Below are 20,560 nucleotides of genomic sequence, written 5' to 3' on the forward strand. Positions count from 1 at the left end.
TAGAAAGTGTAACCCTTGGACACAGTTTGGATTCATTCAGTTCAGTTCTTCAAACATTTTACATTTAGCAACCTCGAAAAGTTATTATTCATTTATTTGATTTATAAAATGCATTCATCACCTTGGCCCCTGGGTGTATTTACAACCGTGATGCAAATTTATTTAATACAGCATTGGTTGATTCTTTTCCAGCAAGTAGATTTCCTCACCTCCCTCCTGTAGCCACCATGATTCAGGAGAATAGCCAGTTGGAACAGATGAACCATGCAACTGGGTTTTAAAGGAGAAATTTAAATTGTTGTTATACCTCAAGAGGAAATGAGTCTGTGAAAAATATCTTTCTCTTGCTGGTCAGGTGGGTGGATTCTCCAACAAGCATGTACTACTTGGCCTAAACAGCTAAGGTTATGCATCCCTCATCCCCCTGAAGAAGAGCCAGGGCAGCAAAAAATAAATTTTGTAATACTTCACTTACATATTAGGCTGCCAAGAAACACTGCAGTGCAAGTGGCATGAGCCCTGCACAGCCAAGGTCTTTCAAATGTTGCTTTAAAAAATATTTTTTTTTCAGACATCAAGTTCTGGTGAATGCAGGATAATGTGAGGTTAAATGTACATAACTGGAGTCATCTTGCTTTGGTTTAAATCCAGGTCTTTTATAAGGCTTTTCTTCCGTAAAATGAGGATAAAATAGCACCTAATTCACTGGAGTGTTGTGTGGATTCAATGAGATAGTGCATACAAAGTGTCTCTAACAGAAATGCCATATAGGAAGAGCTCAATAAATGTTGGGTTGTAGCTTTTCATGGAATTTATAATTAGAGAGTTGTCTGCCTTGGAGGAGGCCTAAATGACCAGTTTTGGGACACTATAACCTACATTAAAATAAAAATAATATGCTTCCGTCATTGAAATGTTTTCCCTTACTGATGAATATTGATGATGAAAAGTTTCTGGATAAACTCATTGTGGAACTACCAACATAAAATGACCTGATTGTCATGAAGATTTTAACACAGTGTTGACAATGATGTTGACATAACATGAACATAAAATCTCTGGGCCACACAGTATCGGTAAGTAATGCTGATCACCCTCATAAGCCATTTGCATCATCTCTATCTACCCAATAAGAGATGAAATACATTTTATGTATAAGCAAAAGTTTTCACTGCAGCACTGTTTACAATAGGCAAGACGTAGAAACAACCTAAATGTCTATCAACAGGTGAATGGATAAAGAAGATTTGGTACATATATACAATGGAATATTACTCAGCCATTGAAAAGAATGAAATAATGCCATTTGCAGCAACATGGATGGGCCTGGAAATTATCATAGTGAATGAAGTAAGTCAGACAGAGAAAGACAAATATATGATATCGCTTATATGCGGGATCTAAAAAAAAATGATACAAATGAACTTACAAAACAGAAACAGACTCACAGACCTAGAGAACAAACTGATGGTTACCGGGGGGAAGGGTATGAGGGAGGGATAGATTGGAAGTTTGGGATTGACATGTACACACTGTTATATTTAAAATAAAATGCCTTTCCATGAAAAAGAAAAAAAGTATTCCATTAGTTGTTCACAATAGGAATGAGTTTCATAAAGTGATTATTTGGGGGCTATGGGGAATATAGTAATAAGTGAGAAAGTTTAGAGGATATTTATTTTGTCCTGTGAAACATTTATTATTTTGAGGCAGAAGCCACTGGGTGAGGACCTAGGATATATAGTCTCTTTTATTCCCAATATTTTCCCTATTGCTCCATTTTGTGTCTGTAGGGATACACATCTGACTAAGAAAAGCCCTCTCAGCTCTAAAGGAGTTCATGGAAACTGAGCCAGTCCTCAGACCCTGTCTATAGTCTGTTGTTTAACTGCTATCTGTGGGAAGATTGAGGGGGAGGGGTCAGTGTTCACCCCAGCATTCATGCCCTTGTTACTTATCTTTTGATTTGCCTAGAACCCAGGTATAATATCCTATTTCAGCATTACACATGAAGAACTTGAAAATTAATTGAATAATTGTGGCTTTGTTATTTAACTCCAGAATATTTATTTCAAAAGAGAGAAAGTTGATGTTGTCTGGTTATTCTTTATATATACATTTATAAATAATTGTATGAGTAATAAATAAATTTCCACTTTTAAAATTTTAATTTATTTAGTAGTACTTCTATTTTTTTCTTGCTTCCATATCAAATGTAAAGTATACTCATATCAGTAACACCTCTCATTCAAATTCTATGATTTTTTTTTTTTTTTTTTGGTGGTACGCGGGCCTCTCACTGCTGTGGCCTCTCCCATTGCGGAGCACAGGCTCCGGACGCGCAGGCTCAGCAGCCATGGCTCATGGGCCCAGCCGCTCCGCGGCAAGTGGGATCTTCCCGGACCAGGGCATGAACCCGTGTCCCCTGCATCGGCAGGCAGACTCTCAACCACTGCGCAACCAGGGAAGCCCTGAATTTTTTTTATTGGGATATAAAGATAACTTTTTCCTACTTCCCTCATACAAAGTTGGGAATAATTGATTAGATAGATTTTTGTCAGCCATTTTGACCTCCAAGGGAACTTAGAGCCCTTTTCTCACCCCTAAGGGTTACCCCAGTTGCTAACACACCACATTCTATGCTTAAGAGGTGAGAGCACAGGTCTGGATTGACCAAAATGGCAGCCCATGTAGGAAAAGGGTGCTCTCTCCTTTCGCATGAGTCTGTGTAATACAGGCCTACAAACATCTTCCTTGGCATCTTTCCCCTTCCCTTACTCCAGAGAAAGATCTGGGGTATGTAGTATGGGAAAGGCCACTCTAGATTAGGAAAAAATTCTTGGACATTTCTTCCTCTTGGCTCTCTATATCTCATGAAGGAAGGCCCTTACTTCCCTTAGATGTATAGATTTGGTATTTGGGTTGGGGCTTTGTGTGAAGGCTGGTTCCTTAGATCCACCTGGGAAATTAGATTCTTCCATGAGGTGTAGTAGGTCATCTCCCCGGAATTCTGTAATGGGATTTGGGGACCAGAGTGTCTTCTAGTAATAAAGGGTTTCTTGGCCCAGGTTTTTGAAGATTTTGTTGTTGTTGTTGTTGTTAAGGAGTGGGTGGTGAGGGGTCAGAATTGGGATATTCCTCAGCCCCTAGCCAACTACCACCTCTTAACGTAAGCCATATATCCTCATCTGTTGCTGTGTTGATAGTGAGCCTCAGCTCCTACTGAGTGGGGTGGATAGGTTATTGTTTTCAGTGTCATCACTTGGGAAAATAAGACTAAAATTCACTGGTGATTATTATTTTCTCTTGCTCAGTAATCTTCAGAATATGGTAGGTCTGATTGTTTGATTTCTATTATCTCCATCTGAGTAGAATATAGGGCTCAGTACTTATATAAAGAACACTGTGTAACTGAGCCTACAGAAGACAAACCAGTGAGGAGGATTTTTATTAAGATGGAAATATCTGAAATATGTAGCCATGGGAATGTACATAACTTCTCTTAAAGGATGTCTATAGGGTCTGCCTGGTGCTAATTCTCAGAAGAAAAAGCATTGAGTTGCATGTGAAATAAATTGTGGAAGATTTCTCTCCTGGAGTTTAAAATTTTGTGACACTCCTAAATCCAGTAGAAGACAGAAGAAAGATTGTATGAATTTATGCAACAAAATATATTTGAGTTTATCCCATGTCTAACAACATAAATATGAAGTAAAGGAAAACATCCTCATACCACCAAAAATGCGTTTCTTTAACAAGCACTAGTTGGGAGAGGGTGTGACCCTTCTAAAGGGTTCTAGTCCAGACACTTATTGTAAAATGGGGTAATCAAATGTCTTCTAAATTCTCAAATTCTTTGGGGTGCATTTGAGTTGTGCTTTTTACTTTAAATGTTCAGTGGAATGCTGAGATGAGTCCTACCTGTATCTCTGTCAGCAAGAGGTTTCCCACCCTGTGTATTGGAACTAGGTGTGTTACTTCTATTAATTCTTTTGCCGTTACAGTAGCACTATGCTAATTCTAACAGGCTAGTCAGTGTCATATTTGTTCCCAGCTAATTTCATTCTTAGATTCTCAGGAGGTAGAGGAATGGGGAATGGTGTGATGATATAGCTGCCTTTCATTTAATTTTTATTGTTGTTTAGATGTTTACACCTATTAGAATGACTATAACCAGACATTTTATGCTGCGCTAATCTTTGTGGTCTGTAGGAGAAGACATATTTATGAAAATATGATATAATCTTTATTCTTTAGGGGTGGAAGCAATTTTTGAAGGGAAATTTACATGGAAGCTTAACTTATAACAAAAGATGAAAGTGAAGATAGTGGGGGCCCTGTGTTTCTACTTGACCTCTTCCTTGCGTGAGTCCTAAGAAAAGTTTTCCCCTGAGTATATAGCAATATTTTAAAGTCTTGGAGGGAGGTGAATTTGCTGAGATCAATGTTAACCTTTTCTACATTCATTAATTTATTCAGTCATTCAGTATTTGTGGAAAGCCCTCCAAATGCCAGATTGTGTTGTCATGCTGTTGTTTCTGATAACAATAATAACTAGTATTCACTGAAAGTTTATCGCATATATCAGGGATGGATGATCTCAATTCTCTTAAGTAGTAACTACTAAGTAGTAACTATTAGCATCTCAATTTTACAGTTGAAATAATTGAGGCTTAGAGGAGTTAAGAACCAGGTTTAAGGTCAGACAACTAGTAAATAGGAGAGCAAGAGATTTTTTACTTTGGTTGTTTGATTCTCAAGCCAACTCTTAGACATCATACTCTCTCCCTATAATAATATTGAACACTAATTTTAAGGCTACTATGTTCCAAGGTAAACACTTTCTGTTTTAATTCTGTTTTAATTCTGTTTTAATCCTCTCAAAATTTCTATGTCCAGACATTATTATTATCCCTTATTTTATGCTTGGGGGAATGAAAGCAAAAAAAAAAAAAAAAAAAGTCTCCCTATTGTCACAAACCAGGTGGTGGCAGAGTTAAGATATGAACCCAGAAGGCATATGTATGTTCTTAAATACCAGTCTCTAATAAATAAAAACAGTTCATGTTCTCAGGAATCTAGCTTATGGTAAGTAGAATTTAGATATAGATATCCAAATTTTAAAAATCCAGTATAAATAGATGCTTACCTCAATGGAGGTATAGACAAATATTTTCGAAAATGTTAATTTTAGCCTAGTGCCTTAATGGCTCCCTTCCTATTTCTAACCTAAAAACAGCTTTTACACATTCTCTTTCATTAGCTCTGGGATTCCTCCATTCTCTGCTTCCCACCCTTCACTTAAAACCTTTGGTAGCTTTTGGCGTGGTTTCTCTGATTTCCCTCCTATTGGCAAAATTTCCTCTTTGCCTGTCTCAGAAATGCACATATTTTAACAATCGGCCTGCTCTTAGGTGCCTGCTGTATCTTCTCCCATTCCATTCTGGCCTCTCACCCAGATGCGTGATCTGCAGTTTGCCCCTGTGCCACGGACCTTTCCTTGGATGCAACACTCCACTCTGGGCCAGCAATTTTTCAGTAGGCTCTTTGAGTGGCCTTTTGCTATTCAAACTGTGGTTGGTACAGTAACATACATATTACCTGGGAACTTGTAAGAAATGTAGAATCTTTGGTTTCACCTTAGACCTACTGAATCAGTCTGAATCTTGATGAGATCCCAGGTGATCTGTATCCTTGAGAAGCACTGGTCTAGTTGGTGAGATCGTACTGGAGTATGGAAGAATTTCAAGTTCATTATGTACTGATAGGGAAGCTGTCACAGTGGAAGTAGTATTTTGATGATACTACAGGAATGACAGGGGTTTTCCGGGGGTCAGGTAAGGACAGTATCTGTCTTAGGGTTCTCCAGAGAAAGAGAACCAATAGGAAATGTATATGAAGAGATTTATTATAAGATATTCGCTCACATGATTTTAGAGGCTGAGAAGTCCCTCGATCTGCCATCCGCAAACTGGAGACTCAGGAAAGCCAGTGGTGTAGTTTGAAGGCCTGAGAGTCAGAGAGCTGATAGTATAGGTTTCAGTCTGGGTCTGAACGCCTGAGAACCAGGAGTGCCAATGGCAGGAGAAGATCAATGTCCCAGCTCAAGTAGCCAGGCAGAGTTAATTTAACTTTTCTTTTCCTTTTTTGTTCTGTTCATGCCCTCAGTGGATTGAGTGATGCCCATCCACATTGGGGAGGGCCATCTGCTTTACTTGGTCCACCACTCCAAATGCTAATCTCTTCTGGACACATCCTCATAGACACATACAGAAATAATATTTAACCAGCTGTCTGGACATATTGTGGCCTAGTCAAGCTGACACATAAAATTAATTATCACAGCATTCCATGCTGGAGAAACAGCATGTGCAGTGGCATAACTGGGGAACTAGAGATGGATATGGTGGCTTTAAACCATGGTTGTAGTGACACTCCTCCCATCAAGTGTACCTTGAATCTGGGTGGGCTTGTGACTGCTTTGTCCAGTAGAGTGTTGTGTGTAGACGTGATACTGACTTCCAAGGCTAGCTTATAAAAGGCCATGCAACTATTACATGCTTATGAAACCCTGAGCCACCATGTAAGTTATTTGAATAACCTGAGACTGTCATGCTAATATGCATTAAGATTCATTGAAAGGTTTTAAAGGGAAACATGATATTCGCAAGACCATTGGCAAGGTAAGCTAGTTAAAAAGCTGTTGCAATGTGTTTGAAGAAAAATGATAAGATTTTGGACAAGGAAAGTGTTATTTGGAATGGAGAAAATAAATGTGAAAACCACATAGGAAGTAAAATTTGCAAGACTTGATTGATTAGATGTAAGGATGAGGTAAGATATCTCATTTGGATGTCTGGATTATTGGAATTGCCATTTATAAAAAGGGAGATGCTTTAGTGGGAAGAGAATGAGTGTATGTCTCGGGAAATATCCAGTTAGAGACATATAGATGGCAGTTGGGTTTGGATTGGTACTAATTAATGTATACATCACAATTTCAGATATATTCTTTCACTCATGACAATTCTGAATAATTGGTGGTGGCTGTCTGGAAGGGTGAGTTGAAGATTCTGAGAGTGGTCTTGGCTTGATCAGTGATTGATGTTTACCTGGGGTAAAGCCAAAGGGAATGATCATTTGCCTGATGTATATATTTGCCAACTTAGATAGTAATGGTAGGAAGTGTCAAGATATTATGATATTGAAAGATAATGATAATCAAATTACGGTTCAGTGGGGAAAAACAACATTTATCTGTTTTGAAACCTTCCTGTACTTAGTTGAATATGATGAAGTCTGAAAAATATTCGTCTAACCCATCATTATTTGTGGCATGATGCTTTGTGGGGACTGACCCACTGTGATCCTGGATAACTATAAGAGCTGGCATTGGTGAGGAAGTATCTTAGGCTTCCAGCTAAGTGAAAACAATGGGAAGAAGTAGAATCATGGAATTACAGAATTGGAAAGAAATTTGAAGTTTGGTCATTCCAACCCTCTCATTTTACTGAGAAGGAGATTGAAGCTTGAGAAGATGTGCCTTGCCTAAGATCACTTAGCTTTATAAGCTCTGAAATTGCTTTGAAATCTCTATAATAAATTTTTCTTCTTATGACAGAGCCAGTACTGGAAGCTAGCCTAACTGCACTGTGATGACATTGGCTTACGATGAACTAGATCAAGTGCACAGCAGAAAGAAATTACTGTGTAACTGCCCAGGGTGAATCAAGGATTCCTTCCACATTGAGGATATCTGTTCCCACCCATGGCTATCAGAAGCTGGTCTGCTGCTAGCTGTGGAGCCCAGAAGATACCTTCAAGTTTTCAGGGAAGGATAATAGATGGTTGGGAGAGTTTCCAGAATCGTGGTTTCTGTAACATCTGTAGCCTCAGAACTTAGGAAGAGCAAGTACAAAATGTGTTTTTGCAAATGTTTTTCAGGATTTAAGGCCTAACCTGTTTAACAGATTGTCTTGCTTAAAAAACATGACTGGTTTTAGCTGACAAGTTGGATCTTATGAACTGATCGATCCCAGCTGCCAGTTGTCAAGGCCAGAGGATGTTCCAAATTGGCAGTCCCCAAAGACCTTGAGTTGATTGGCTTAAAGTGGGGAAAGAAAGATATGGGGGGGTGGAGAAAATAGAATTTTATAAAGCTAATATAATTTTGAAAGTATCTGAAATACAAATATCCGTTAGAACACACAAAAAAGTGAAAATAGTCTAAGCTGTATTCTGCTTTGTGGGTGGTTCTAATGCTTTCTAAGGTTGTAGGTGACCTCCTTCATCTTTTATTTGCTCCTTGTTGGATTTTCTAATAGTAAAATCATACTCATGTTTAGTGAAAAGGGTGTCTATATCTTGACTACTTCTAAGTTTGAATTATGTAGCTTCTTAAGGAAGCTATGTTTTGAGTTCATGAAAGTATTCTTACTTTGACAAAAACACCAAGCATCTATGTCTTAAGAAAGACATGGTGAAACCTTTTACTTGGATAGATTTTTGAGTTGTAAATGAGACAGTTGTTTGAAATTCAGTTTTTAAATTTTATTGTGAGATCTAAGTCCATATTTGAACGCGTTATTAACAATGCTAATAATGCTAATGATACCACCATTTACTTTAACTCTTTATGCCTTATCTCCCATGATTTGTACCTTTCGCATTGAGTTATAAAGGTGTCATGAGTTAACCTATGCAAAATGCTGAGAATAGTGCCTGTTACATAATTAATGCTTGCTAAGTGCTATTATAATTATAAATCATAGCAATGTAGAGGTAATGCTACAAATAGTATTGGTCAAGTACATAATAAAACTCTGAATTAATTGTTAAAGTGCAATTTAGCTAAAAAAATCAGTGATTACTCTTCAGAAGTGTACATGCTTAGTACTTTAAACAATGTCTAGAAAAGATCATCCATGATTTATCTAACTATATGATGAGATTACAAATATTTAGTTTAGGCATGTTGGCATTTCCACCTGTGACTGTGTTTTGCAGTCCAAGTGGCCCTGGTACTGTCTTTTATCCAGGCACTGAGTTTCTAAAGGTGAAGCTCTGCTTAAAGCATAAGTTTCCCAAACATCAATTAGGTATTTAGTTATTTGGATTGGTGATATCTTCTTCTTACATTTCTTCCTATTGCTTACAGGGAGGTGGCTCTCTCTTTTAATTATAAATCTACGTGGCCCCATTGGAAGAAAAGTCAAACACTTTTGGTACTGAATTAAGTAAATAATGAGGGGGCATTGTCAGTGCTGCTAAACTAGTTACTTTAAGGGCAAGGGTGGGGCTTCCCTGGTGGTGCAGTGGTTGAGAGTCTGCCTGCCGATGCAGGGGACACGGGTTCGTGCCCGGGTCCGGGAGGATCCCACATGCTGCGGAGCGGCTGGGCCCGTGAGCCATGGCCGCTGGGCCTGCGCGTCTGGAGCCTGTGTTCCGCAACGGGAGAGACCACAGCAGTGAGAGGCCCGCGTACCGCAAAAAAAAAAAAAAAAAATAAGGGCAAGTGTGAAATGGCAGCTTGCCCTTAAAGTACTGATACTGATCTTCAGTATTCCCTCACTTACCCTGAAGAAAAATTCCCATTGAAAGGAAAATATTACCAAATCTGCTGAACAATAAATGATTTAAGAAACTAAAGTATTTTGAGAACCACTCTCCATAAAGTACCCTGTATTAAGTGAGGTGTAGCATTAAGTCAATTAATATAAATAAATGATTGGCTTTTAAAAGTCTGTAATCTGTATTTTATTATTTAAGACACAGCTGATGAAAGTAAAATCAATGATGCAATTGTTAGAAGTATCATTACATAATTAGAGAGGCATTGGTTCAAATTGTATTGTAGCCATTTTTTGACTTGTGACTGAACTTACTACAAACTTCTTTGTGTCTAATCATGTAGATAATAAATGCTTGGTAGTGATTACTTTATTATTTGTAGCTAAGAAAGTCAAATTCTGAGAGTATGACTAAGTACATTTTATTATTTAAATGTAATGTCTAGATTCAATTTAAGCTTACTCTAGCAGAAAACAGTAATATTTGCAACTTCCTAGTCTCTCCTCCCCTTGCCTCCCTTTCCCTCCCCTGCCCTCCCTCTTCCTGCCCTCTCCAGCTTGCTCTAGCTCTCTGTTTCCCAGGCTGTCTCTCTCTATATATACACAAACACACACATGTATATTGGAAAAGGGTATTGACAGGAAAAGGAAAATTAAACCAGCTAATTATTGTCTATTGTACAAAAAGGGCTTAGATGTAATTATTTCTGGCAGGCACCATTAGGAAGGCCAGATGACTCTACCACCCCTTCCAAAACTATTTCATGTAAGAAATATCACAAAGAAACATATAGTAAATCTAATACAACAAAGATTGGATACTTATTCTGTGTGCTAGGTATTATGCCAATCAATTTACATTCAGCAACTTTATGAAATGGGTACTATTATTATAAATGTTTAAGAGATAGAGACAGATTAAGTAAATTTCTAGGGTCACAGAGTTATAAACTAGAGAATTAGGATTCAAACTTAGGTTTGCCTCTGTGCTATAGTTAAACTCACCAAATGATCGTTAGAGTGTATTAGAAAGTTAGAAATTAAGAGAAAGAAGAAATCTACAAGCTGGAGTGGTCTGGGGAGTCTCATTGGAGGAGGTGTGAGGTCAGCTGTGTTTGGAAGGACAAATAGTATGGTATTTCATTTGAGAGGATGGCTGCAGGAAGAACACAGATGTGCAAAGGTTCACAGTGCATTCTTGTATTAATCAGTTGACCAGTTTGACTCAGGAATGTGTTTAGAAGGTGAGTGATCATAGATAAGATTTTCTCAGAGATAAGATTTTCTCTTCAACAGCTTTTTTTGAGGTATAATTGACAATGTACAATGAATACTTAATGTGAACAGTTTGGTGAGTTTTGAACGTATGTTCCTAACCGTGAAACCATCACTGCAATCAATATAATACCCATCACGGACAAAAGCTTCTTAGAGCACCTTTGTAATTTCTCCCTTCCAGTCCTCTTACCTTCCTACCTCTGGGTTCCCAGGCAACCGCTGATATGCTTTCTGTCACTATACATTAGTGTGCAGTTTTTAGACCTTTATAGAAGTGTTTTTGTCTGGCTTCTTTCACTCAGGATACTGTTTCTGAGCTTCATATATATTGTAGTTTGTATCTATAGTTCATTATTTTTATACCTAAGCAGTATTTCATTGGATGGATATAGCATCATTTGTTTATCCATTCACCTTTTGATGGGCATTTGGATTGCTTCTAGTTTTTGGCGATTACAAATAAAGCTACTACAAATATTAACTTAAGAATCTTTGTTTGGACCTATGCTTTCATTTCTCTTGGGTAAATAATTAGGAATGGAATTCCTGGATCATATGGTGTGAGAATGTTTACATTTTTAAGAACTGTTTTTCTAAGTGGTTGTACAATTTTACATTCCCACCAGCAGTGTGTAAGGGTTCCTGTTCCCCCAACATTCCCCATTACTCACCAACACTTAGTGTGGTCATAAAATGAAAGGATAAGTGGGAGGCAGACAGAGACTCAGATGCCCCTTTGAGGAATCTGACCTTTCAACAAAGACCCATTAAATGACCCATTTTAGAATATGAAGGGGTAAGATGTTTGAGGTGATTTAGGAAGGTAAGTCTCATATGGTGTATGCAAGGTAGATTAGGGTGGGGAAAGGCTGATGGTTGGGATTCCAGCTTAGGTGGCTACATAGGAGGTGCTTGAAATAGTTCAGGCATGAGAAGATAAATGTGTGAACCAGTGGGATGGGGGCGAAAAGGGGAGGGAAGAAGCAGACACAAGAGGGAGTTTGAAGGAAGAATTAATGAGACAAGTTTTGTTTTTATTTCTTATAGGAATGGAAAGAGAATGTGCACTTTTCTAGCTTGAGAGACTAGGAGAAGAGTGATGTCATTAACAGTAACAGAAAAGTTGGAGGTATATTTTGGGGAAAGAGAATGAGTGGGATTTAGATATGTTGAATTTGAAGTGCATTCAGCTCTATCCCAGGATCTTTTATTTTTATATAGATGTTTACATACAGCTTCAATTCCACGTGAATTTTAGGTGGCCACATAAACATATAGTAGAGGAACTTTGGAAATAAGTTAGAGACAGAAGCTTCCAGTGAGGTGGGGACCTGGAAGAAAAGAAGGATGTGGAAGTGGGCTGGGGTAACTTAAGGGGGGGCGGCAAAGGAGCTGTGAAAGCATATATTTGGGAAACTTTCCCCCCAAAACTGTTCAAGTTGAGAACTGTGGATGCCCACTCCAGAGGTCATTCATGGCATTTCAAAGGACCGTTTCAGGGGTGGCTTTATTGAGAATACTGTTCTGTTTGTGATTTTCATCATTTTCCAAGGTGGTAGGTGTTGAACTATGTCAATCTCTGTCCAACTCTTTCTTCTTGGTTGATATTCCTCAAATCTCACCATTGCTGGGAATGGCCTTGTCCATTTTTCTCTATTGGTGTCACCTAGAGTTATATAGCCAGGAATTTGATTCTACTGTTCTATCTCTAAAAGATTATTCCAGGATTCAAATCAATAGTGTTGCATGCAGTGCTCCCGAGCATTAGGGAAACGTAATTTAAGATTTAGCTTTGGAGAAATTATGCTTTGGGCATTTCTTACTACATTTAGAATTCATGTTTAAATGATTCATGCCAAATAGAAGAAAAAATCTCTTAGATTTTATGATCCAGAAGCACACTTTATGGCCTGCTGGCAAATTGTGTGTAGCAGTGAGGGAGTCAAAACACAGCACCCATCATGTTGCCATACAGCACGTTCCTGTGAGGATGCCTTGAACGATGGTGATGATGCATGTTTTGATGAGGACTTCCCACTCCGTTCCCACCCACAGCTAGCCACACATGCTGAGACCACTTACTTGGTCATGAAATAGTAATATAGTGATGCTTTTTAACAGTTTATAAGAGAGAAAGTGTTTAAGTGTGATTTTTTAAAAAGAAAACATACTGTAATGATGCCTCAGGGGACATAATGAGCTATGTTGAATTCCTGCCAGTACTTTCATTCTAAAGCGGGTGATTTAAATATAGTGCTTTCTGTGGATTGAGACAAAAATACAACATTTTGTTGTTGTTGTTGATTCTTCTTCCTGTTTCTTTGTTTCAGATGGAATAACATTCTTTATGTCAGTATTAGCATTTCTTGAACACTCAGTATTTTTTACCTTATGTTAGATTGAACACAACTGTCACTTGTCTCCCGATCCCAGTTTGTACATGTGCTTCTTAATGGCCTTTATGACCTTTGCTATGAGTCAGGGTATTGTTCTGATTTATATATTAATTTGTTTAGATTAATTGTATATTAACATTTTACACTCACTAATTAGATTATCAGTCTATGGGATTAGAGCATTATAGGTGTCCTTGCTTGGGTGCACAGAGCACAAAGCAGCATTATTAGGGTAATGATTTTCAGCAAGTGTATTTAGCCAACTTTGTCATTTTATAGTTTGACTTGTTTTGTCATCATTTCCAAAAGTTTATAATTGAGCTCAGTCTTGAAAAGTGCCCAGAGCAGTAGAGCATGATGGTTAGAAGCATGGGCCTAGAATCAGACTGTACTGCTGGAAGCTCCTTCAATGGATAGTTTTCCAATTTTGGCAGTTATTTAATTGTTCTTTAGTTTCCTCAGATGTACGATGGCAATAAAATAATAAATGTTTCAGTGGGTTGTTGGGAATAACAGTACCAGTACATAGGAAACTATAAGTGAATGTTAGCAAATAACAACAACAAAAACAAATGAATGAGAATCTTAAGCAGCCAGCTCTGAGGCTTAATCACAGATTTTCTTTCTGCGTGTAGGTGGGACAGCCATCCGTTCAGGGACACACCCTGGTTAAGTTCTTCATCTTTCCTGAAAGACTGCTGAATCAGTTATCTGTTGCTGTGTAACACATCACCCCAAACATTAGTGGTTTAAAGCAACAAAAATGACTTTTTCAGATCTCAGATGGCTTCTGTGGTCAGGAATTCAGGAATGGCCAAGTTAGGCAATTTTGGCTTGAGTCTCTCATGCCGTTGTGGTAAGATTGTGGCTAGGAACAAGGAGCTCTTGAAGGCTTCTTCACTCATATGTCAGGTTGTGAGGACTGAGGACTGCAATAGCTTGGGGCTGGAATAATGAGGTCTCCTCAGACATCTCTTTGTCTGTGTATTTTCTTTGTGTGATTTTTCTAATATGCTTCAGGATAACCAGACTTCTTAAATGTTGCCTCTGAGCTCCCAAGATATGTATCCTAGAAGAGAGTGAAAGAAAGAGGTGGAGACCATATTATCTTTCATGACCAAGCCTGGGAAGTCAGTGTTCCTTGCAACATAATCTGTTGCTTGAAGCAGTTATGAAGGTCCACCAGGTTCAAAGTGAGGGAGCATAGACCCTCCTTCTTTGTGGAGAAGTGTAAGCATCAGTCTTATAGTAAGAGAGAATATGGAGTAGGATGCATATTTATATATTTTTGGAAAATAAAAAGATGCCACAGCTGCCAAGCCTCCTGGTGCTTACTTAGATGGTTGTCTAACATGGATAACTGACTTTTAAGAATCTGGTTAAATAATATGGCTTCAAATTCTCTGCTGCTCTATGCTCATCAAAGCCTCAATTGTGAGAAATAATATTCAGGGAGGATTTAAAAAATATCCTGCCTTTTGTCCCTTGATTAAACTAGACCATCAGAGAGCTCTTTTAGTCCTTCTAGAAATGTTTTCCTGACTTGACCTTTGAACCTTAAACCACAGGCATGCTTTGGAGGAGGGTATAAGAAATGGCCGTATAAAAATTACTGATGTACTGAATATAGAGATGCTTAATCCTCACCACCCCCTCTTCCACTAATGTTCTTCTCAGTCTTTATAAACATACTTCCTTAAATTATAAACCTATGTGTCTTCTTTGGCTTTACCCTTTACTTCATAGCAAATTCATCACTAGGTTTTCTTGTTACACCATTAGAAATCTGTATCCTTTTTTCCATATATACCTGGAGATGATCTTGCACTAAAGTAGATCAAAAGCCCAGGTTTGGTTTTACTCTCATTTGGGGATTAAAATTTGTTGGAAAAATGCAGAAAAACGGAGCACATTTTAAGGAGCATTTCTCATTGATTTTTCCCAATGAATTTCTTAGGGTCATGAACCACAAGCATAGTAGTCATTGACCTGATATAATTGCATTTCATGTTGACCTAATTAACCATTATCCATCTTGTTATCCCTGGAGTTAAAAAAATTTTTTGTCACATTTACATAGAAACTTTATTGACTGTGACTCTAATTTTTTGTACTGTGGTATATAAGGGTATATATGGTTGATAATAAGCATATTTCTTAGCTCATAGTACAATGCCATCATCGATCCATGCAAAGGCTTATTTTTAAAAAATTTATCTTTCTCTTCATTCTCCACTCTTTTCTCCCACACTACCATAGATAGCTTATTCTGATTCATTCACTGTGTATCCTTTAATTTTGATATATACTCTTACTCAATCCTTGTTGCTTTGTATACATGTATTTTACATTTATATAAATGATATTCTGCTATAGATCTTATTCTATTTCTTACATTAAACATTTCACTTAGGAGTATGTTTTTAAGATACATATAGTTTGCTGTGAGTAAATCTAGTCCATTGCTTCAAACTATTTTTAAAGTAATTAAAAGTTTCTTTTCACTTAACCTCAACTATTCTGCTTTTTAAACCAATTAGGGCAAAAACGTGGTCTATTGTTTTTTAAATGTAGTTTAAACTTATAGTTTATAAACTTAATTAAAGTTCATAATAGCTTGAAAAAGTATCAGTCCCCTTCTTTTTTCAATTGTGCTGCATTTGTGCTCATCTTTATATTTCAAACCTATCACTGAAGGATAGCTATCTTTATTCCTAAGAGACTTCCTACTGTTCAAGATCCTTTATTTAACCCTTTCTTACTAAGCATATGTTTAAAAAGTATCAAAAGCAGTGGCACACTGAACTCAGGGATCTGACTATAGATATCTGAAACTGATTTTAGGGCAGTATTTAATAAATACTCTACAAACTTGTGTCTGGCATTTTAACTGAAAAATTTTATAATCATGGGATTAAAGCATCAGCAAGTATGTGTTTATTCATTCTGCTATTTACCACCCTCTTGACAACTGACATGGGTAAAGGAAGGTCATTTTCCCCCTTGGCTTGTCTTGGTGTATATTTGCTGGCTTTGATTAGCAGCACGATGGAGCAATCTGAAATAAATTAGTATCAATGGAATGGAAATCTTAGTGGTTTAAGTATCACTATTAGTATACACGGCATGTCTGAAATTTTGCATTCCTCTCCTGGCTGCATCTCCTTGTTCCCAGTCTTTCCAAGGTTCTGTCAATAAAGTCCTAAGTAGTTGACTACTTGGATGAGATCTGGCAATCAAAAAGACAGAAGGATCATTTTGTTGATCTGATGAAAGTTCAGGTCTTGGTGGGTCCAGGTTGAAACAGATTAGAACCTTAGGTCGAAAATGAAATTTACTTACTGTTCGTCTTAGTCTTAAGTGGAAGAGTGTTACTTGCATTGGTTGTATCCTACAGACAAATAAGACAGGTATTACTTAAAGATTTTGTGTGTAGCGTATGGGTAGAATCAAATGGCAGAAACTCAGTTTCTTTTTGGTCTTGTACTTCCTAAAGCTCTGCTAAAAATAGGTAGGAAAGGCAGAGAAACTAGCATAGGTTTAGTATTGTTGACATGAATCAGTTGTTTGATTGTGCATGACAGGTTTTTCCTTGCCTGGTACCCTTTTTCTCCTTCCCTTCCTTCCCCTGCAGTTTTCTATGCCCTCCCCTTTTCCCCTAGCCCTTGTGCTTGGCACAGAACTCTGGATAACCATCAGTGAGGGATAGGTCAAGTTAGAATTGCTGATGGTGAACGTATCTGTTAGGCAAACATAAGAAGCCATAAACACTGGCTTGTTGGCAAGTAGAGAGCTGATGGAAAGGACGGGGATCCTGTGTTTTCACTAGTGCTCTCCTTACTCAGAAGGCATAGGTCATTAACAAGTTAGGAGATGTACCTCCCCTCCTCCTCTCTTGCCAGGAAAAACACAACCTTTGGAGAATAGGGGCATAATAAACTGCTGGAGTAAGGCCTTTCTGTGCCTGCTGGCACTTGAAGTCACCATTGCTGTGGTTAGTTTTGCTGCTCATTCTTGGTCTTCATGCGCGTGACTGGCCTGATTTATCTTTCATTACTCCAGGGCTGCACAGCTCGGGAGGATTTGAGTACAAAAAACTTTCTCCTGAGATTACTGAAAGGTCTTTCTTTCCCTCTTGAACGGAAGAAGAATTAACTTTTGATGGCTTTAAATTTAAATGGAACTCCCACTGTATAGTAGCAGCCTTGTTTTACCAAAACAACAGCAAAAACAACCACCCCAACAGTAACAACAGCAACTTGGGATCGGAGGTGGAAGTTTAGGTTGCTTTCAATTGAATTTATGTTGTGTCACTTTATTTTTTAACAGGTTTTATGATATCTATGTGAACCATGCAGCCAGTTAGAAATGGGCTCTTTCTCAGATGAAGACGGAAGGTATTTTTTCCCCCCAAGGAAAAGCTATGCTAGTATAAACATTCAAATTCTTAAATAATCAGACTCACCCATTAATCAGAATTTTTTAACCCTGTAATTTTATAAGAAATAGGTAAAAGGACAGTAAGTGCCTATCAATGATGACTTTTTACTAAACCCTGATAACTATAACCTAATGTCAGTGCAGCTCTACCTCTATTTCTTAACCTCTGACTTCATAGTTATAGCACCAAAGTAACTGATTCCCAAAGGTATGACCACAGGAACCATAGGTATCTGAATCATCAAATAGAAATTGAATTATATTCTCCATGCTGCATTTAATAAATCAGGAAAATAGACTAATGCATTTATAAACATTTTTGATCCTGAGGGTTGAAATAGGAAGGATTTTTCTATTCATTCCTGACTTGACAAGAAAATCCAATGACCTAGAACCTACCTTTCCTAAGAATTCCAATCAATTGTGGTTTTGGACTATTTACATGGGGTTCATGTTGCATGAGCCGTATGGGATCGTATTGAATATCCTCATACATCAGGGAATCTAAGTCTAAAGGTGCTAGCTTAGTTTTCCAAAGGTGAGTGAGATTAAACTTTTGCGTTTGGAATCAGACCCATTTATGTATTAATGTCACCAGAATTCAGTTCTCCCTTCCCCCACCACCCAGCGTGGGGGAAATACAAAATCTACCCCAAATTTAGGCTCTTTGGCTTCCTTAGATTTTCTCTCACTGGATTAACTACTTTCTATAGAGATATTAAACCCCTAAGGAAGGTTGTATTTGAAGCCCATTACAGGATAATGTTCCAAGAAAATTGTTCTTTTGAAGTTTGATTTGAAACTCATGCTCCTCATTAATACAGGCAGCAGGGAGGCAGGAGACCTGTCTCTGAAAAGGGCTTGTTATGAGCTGGGGAAGCAGCTTGAATCCTCAGCATGGATGTACATAGTTAAAAGCAAAGCCAGGCAAGAAATGAGATCAAGCCTGGAATTATGTATCTGTTAGTAATTTCAGATCCACATGACTAATAAGACAGCAAGCTTGTTCTCTAGCTGTTTTTTAAAGACTGATCAGTGTAGAGTTGAAGCAGGATTTTAACTTTTGATTTTTATACTAAGTTCAAGATTTTTCTTCTTCCTAAATTTAGCCTTGCAGAGATCTCTGTGAAATATTTGATTCACAGCTAGCTATTTTCACGTATCATCAGATTCTCTCCTCAACATGAAGAAATAGCAGAGTAGGAAAGAATTCCTTTGGGGATAGAGCATGCTTTGTAGTTTTTTGTTTTTTAAGCGAAAATTATCTAGGCAGAACTTGGTTGTCAGTAAAGTTGTTTGTTTTGGTTGGCAATCATCATGTTTAGTCTGAGAGGCAGGGACTTTAGGCTCAGAGGTAAGGCTAGAAGATGCATTGTCTCCAAACTGAGAGGGAGCAAAGAAAGTGGTGGAACAAGGCAATGGTGGCTTCAGGTCTGTTTCACAGAGTCAATCTGATTTTTACTTACTCAACTGGAATTTGTTGTGAGCGTGAAATATGTTCATGTTTTTCTGTATATGCACTTGAATCTAGACCTAGGTTTATAAGTAGTACTTGGGAACCAGGTGGCAAGAACATAGCAGTTCTTTTAGAAGCTGTAAGAGCATTTTCCAAAGGGGAGAATGGAATGGGTCCAAACCACTCTAGAGAACCCCTCCGGCTTTTTCCTTCTCATTTTCTCTATCTTGTTTCTTCCATACTTTACTCCATTCAACAAATATTTATTTATGAAACAGCATGGTGATTAAGAGAAAATATTTCCATTAGAGAGATCCAAATTCCAATCTCTTAAGCCTCAGTTTCTTCATCACTAAAATGGGGATAAAAATAGTATCTACAGCAATGGTTATAATCAGGATTAAATGATATAATCCCTGTTAAATACTTAGTGTACAGTGCCTGGTAGATAGGAAATAATAATTATGTCACTTATTCTTAAATTTCTCTATGATCAAAAATAGATATTTAGCAATAAATTGCATAATTTACTAAAATTGTTAGTATTAAGCGTGGTTTCCCCCTAGAGGTGATTTCTAAATTGGGAGCAGCGGGAAGAGGGGTAAAAACTTATGTGATAATTCTTTTTTTTTCTTTACATCTTTATTGGAGTATAATTGCTTTACAATGGTGTGTTGATTTCTGTGATAATTCTTTTGACTGAAGTTTTCTCTGGGAAATATGTGTATTTTCTCTCTCTCTCTCTCTTTTGGTAATGAATCTCCCCCACTAAAAGGAAGAAAGGAGACAGAAATTTCCTGTTTGGGAAATGAATAAGATTAGGGAAGGGGAGGGGGTCTCTGGAAGAGGAGAGATGGCATGCATATTGGATCAGAGCCTGAATGAGTTTGGGAGGAACCAGGCATGATGTTAAGCGTGAGCATATTTGAAATTTGGCTGAAGAATTGACTCAAAGTTGGTGTTAAAATTGCTAAGAAGGAGAAGATTGCTCAGAAGCCCAGCAGGGCAGAATTTGACTTGCTACCTTCAATGAGTAGGCCGAGTATATCATCAGAGGGTGGCTCAGATTCAGATGTTTTCTGATCTTAGCACTGAAAATTACTGAAAAAAATTGTGTGTCCTGTACTTTTAAAACAGCAGTAAATCATAAAACATAAAATGTAAATTATTGCTGGAAGTGAAATTATTTTTTTCTTTAGATCTTTTTTTATGGACAAGTTTATTGAAGACAAACATTATTTTTGTGTGTCCCTGCCTTGCTGGTATCCTAAGCCTGCATATAGTCTGTCTGTTGGATAGTAATGCAGCATCACTCTCAGTTCTGAAGCCAAAGTTGCATTAGCAGAGACAGTCAGGCCCAGGCCACCTAGACTCATGAATATTCATCACACAGAGATGGCTGTCTTAGTTTGCATTCCCCA

This window comes from Tursiops truncatus, chromosome 5 (assembly GCF_011762595.2).
Source record: "Tursiops truncatus isolate mTurTru1 chromosome 5, mTurTru1.mat.Y, whole genome shotgun sequence".
In the NCBI taxonomy this organism is placed as follows: Eukaryota; Metazoa; Chordata; class Mammalia; order Artiodactyla; family Delphinidae; genus Tursiops; species Tursiops truncatus.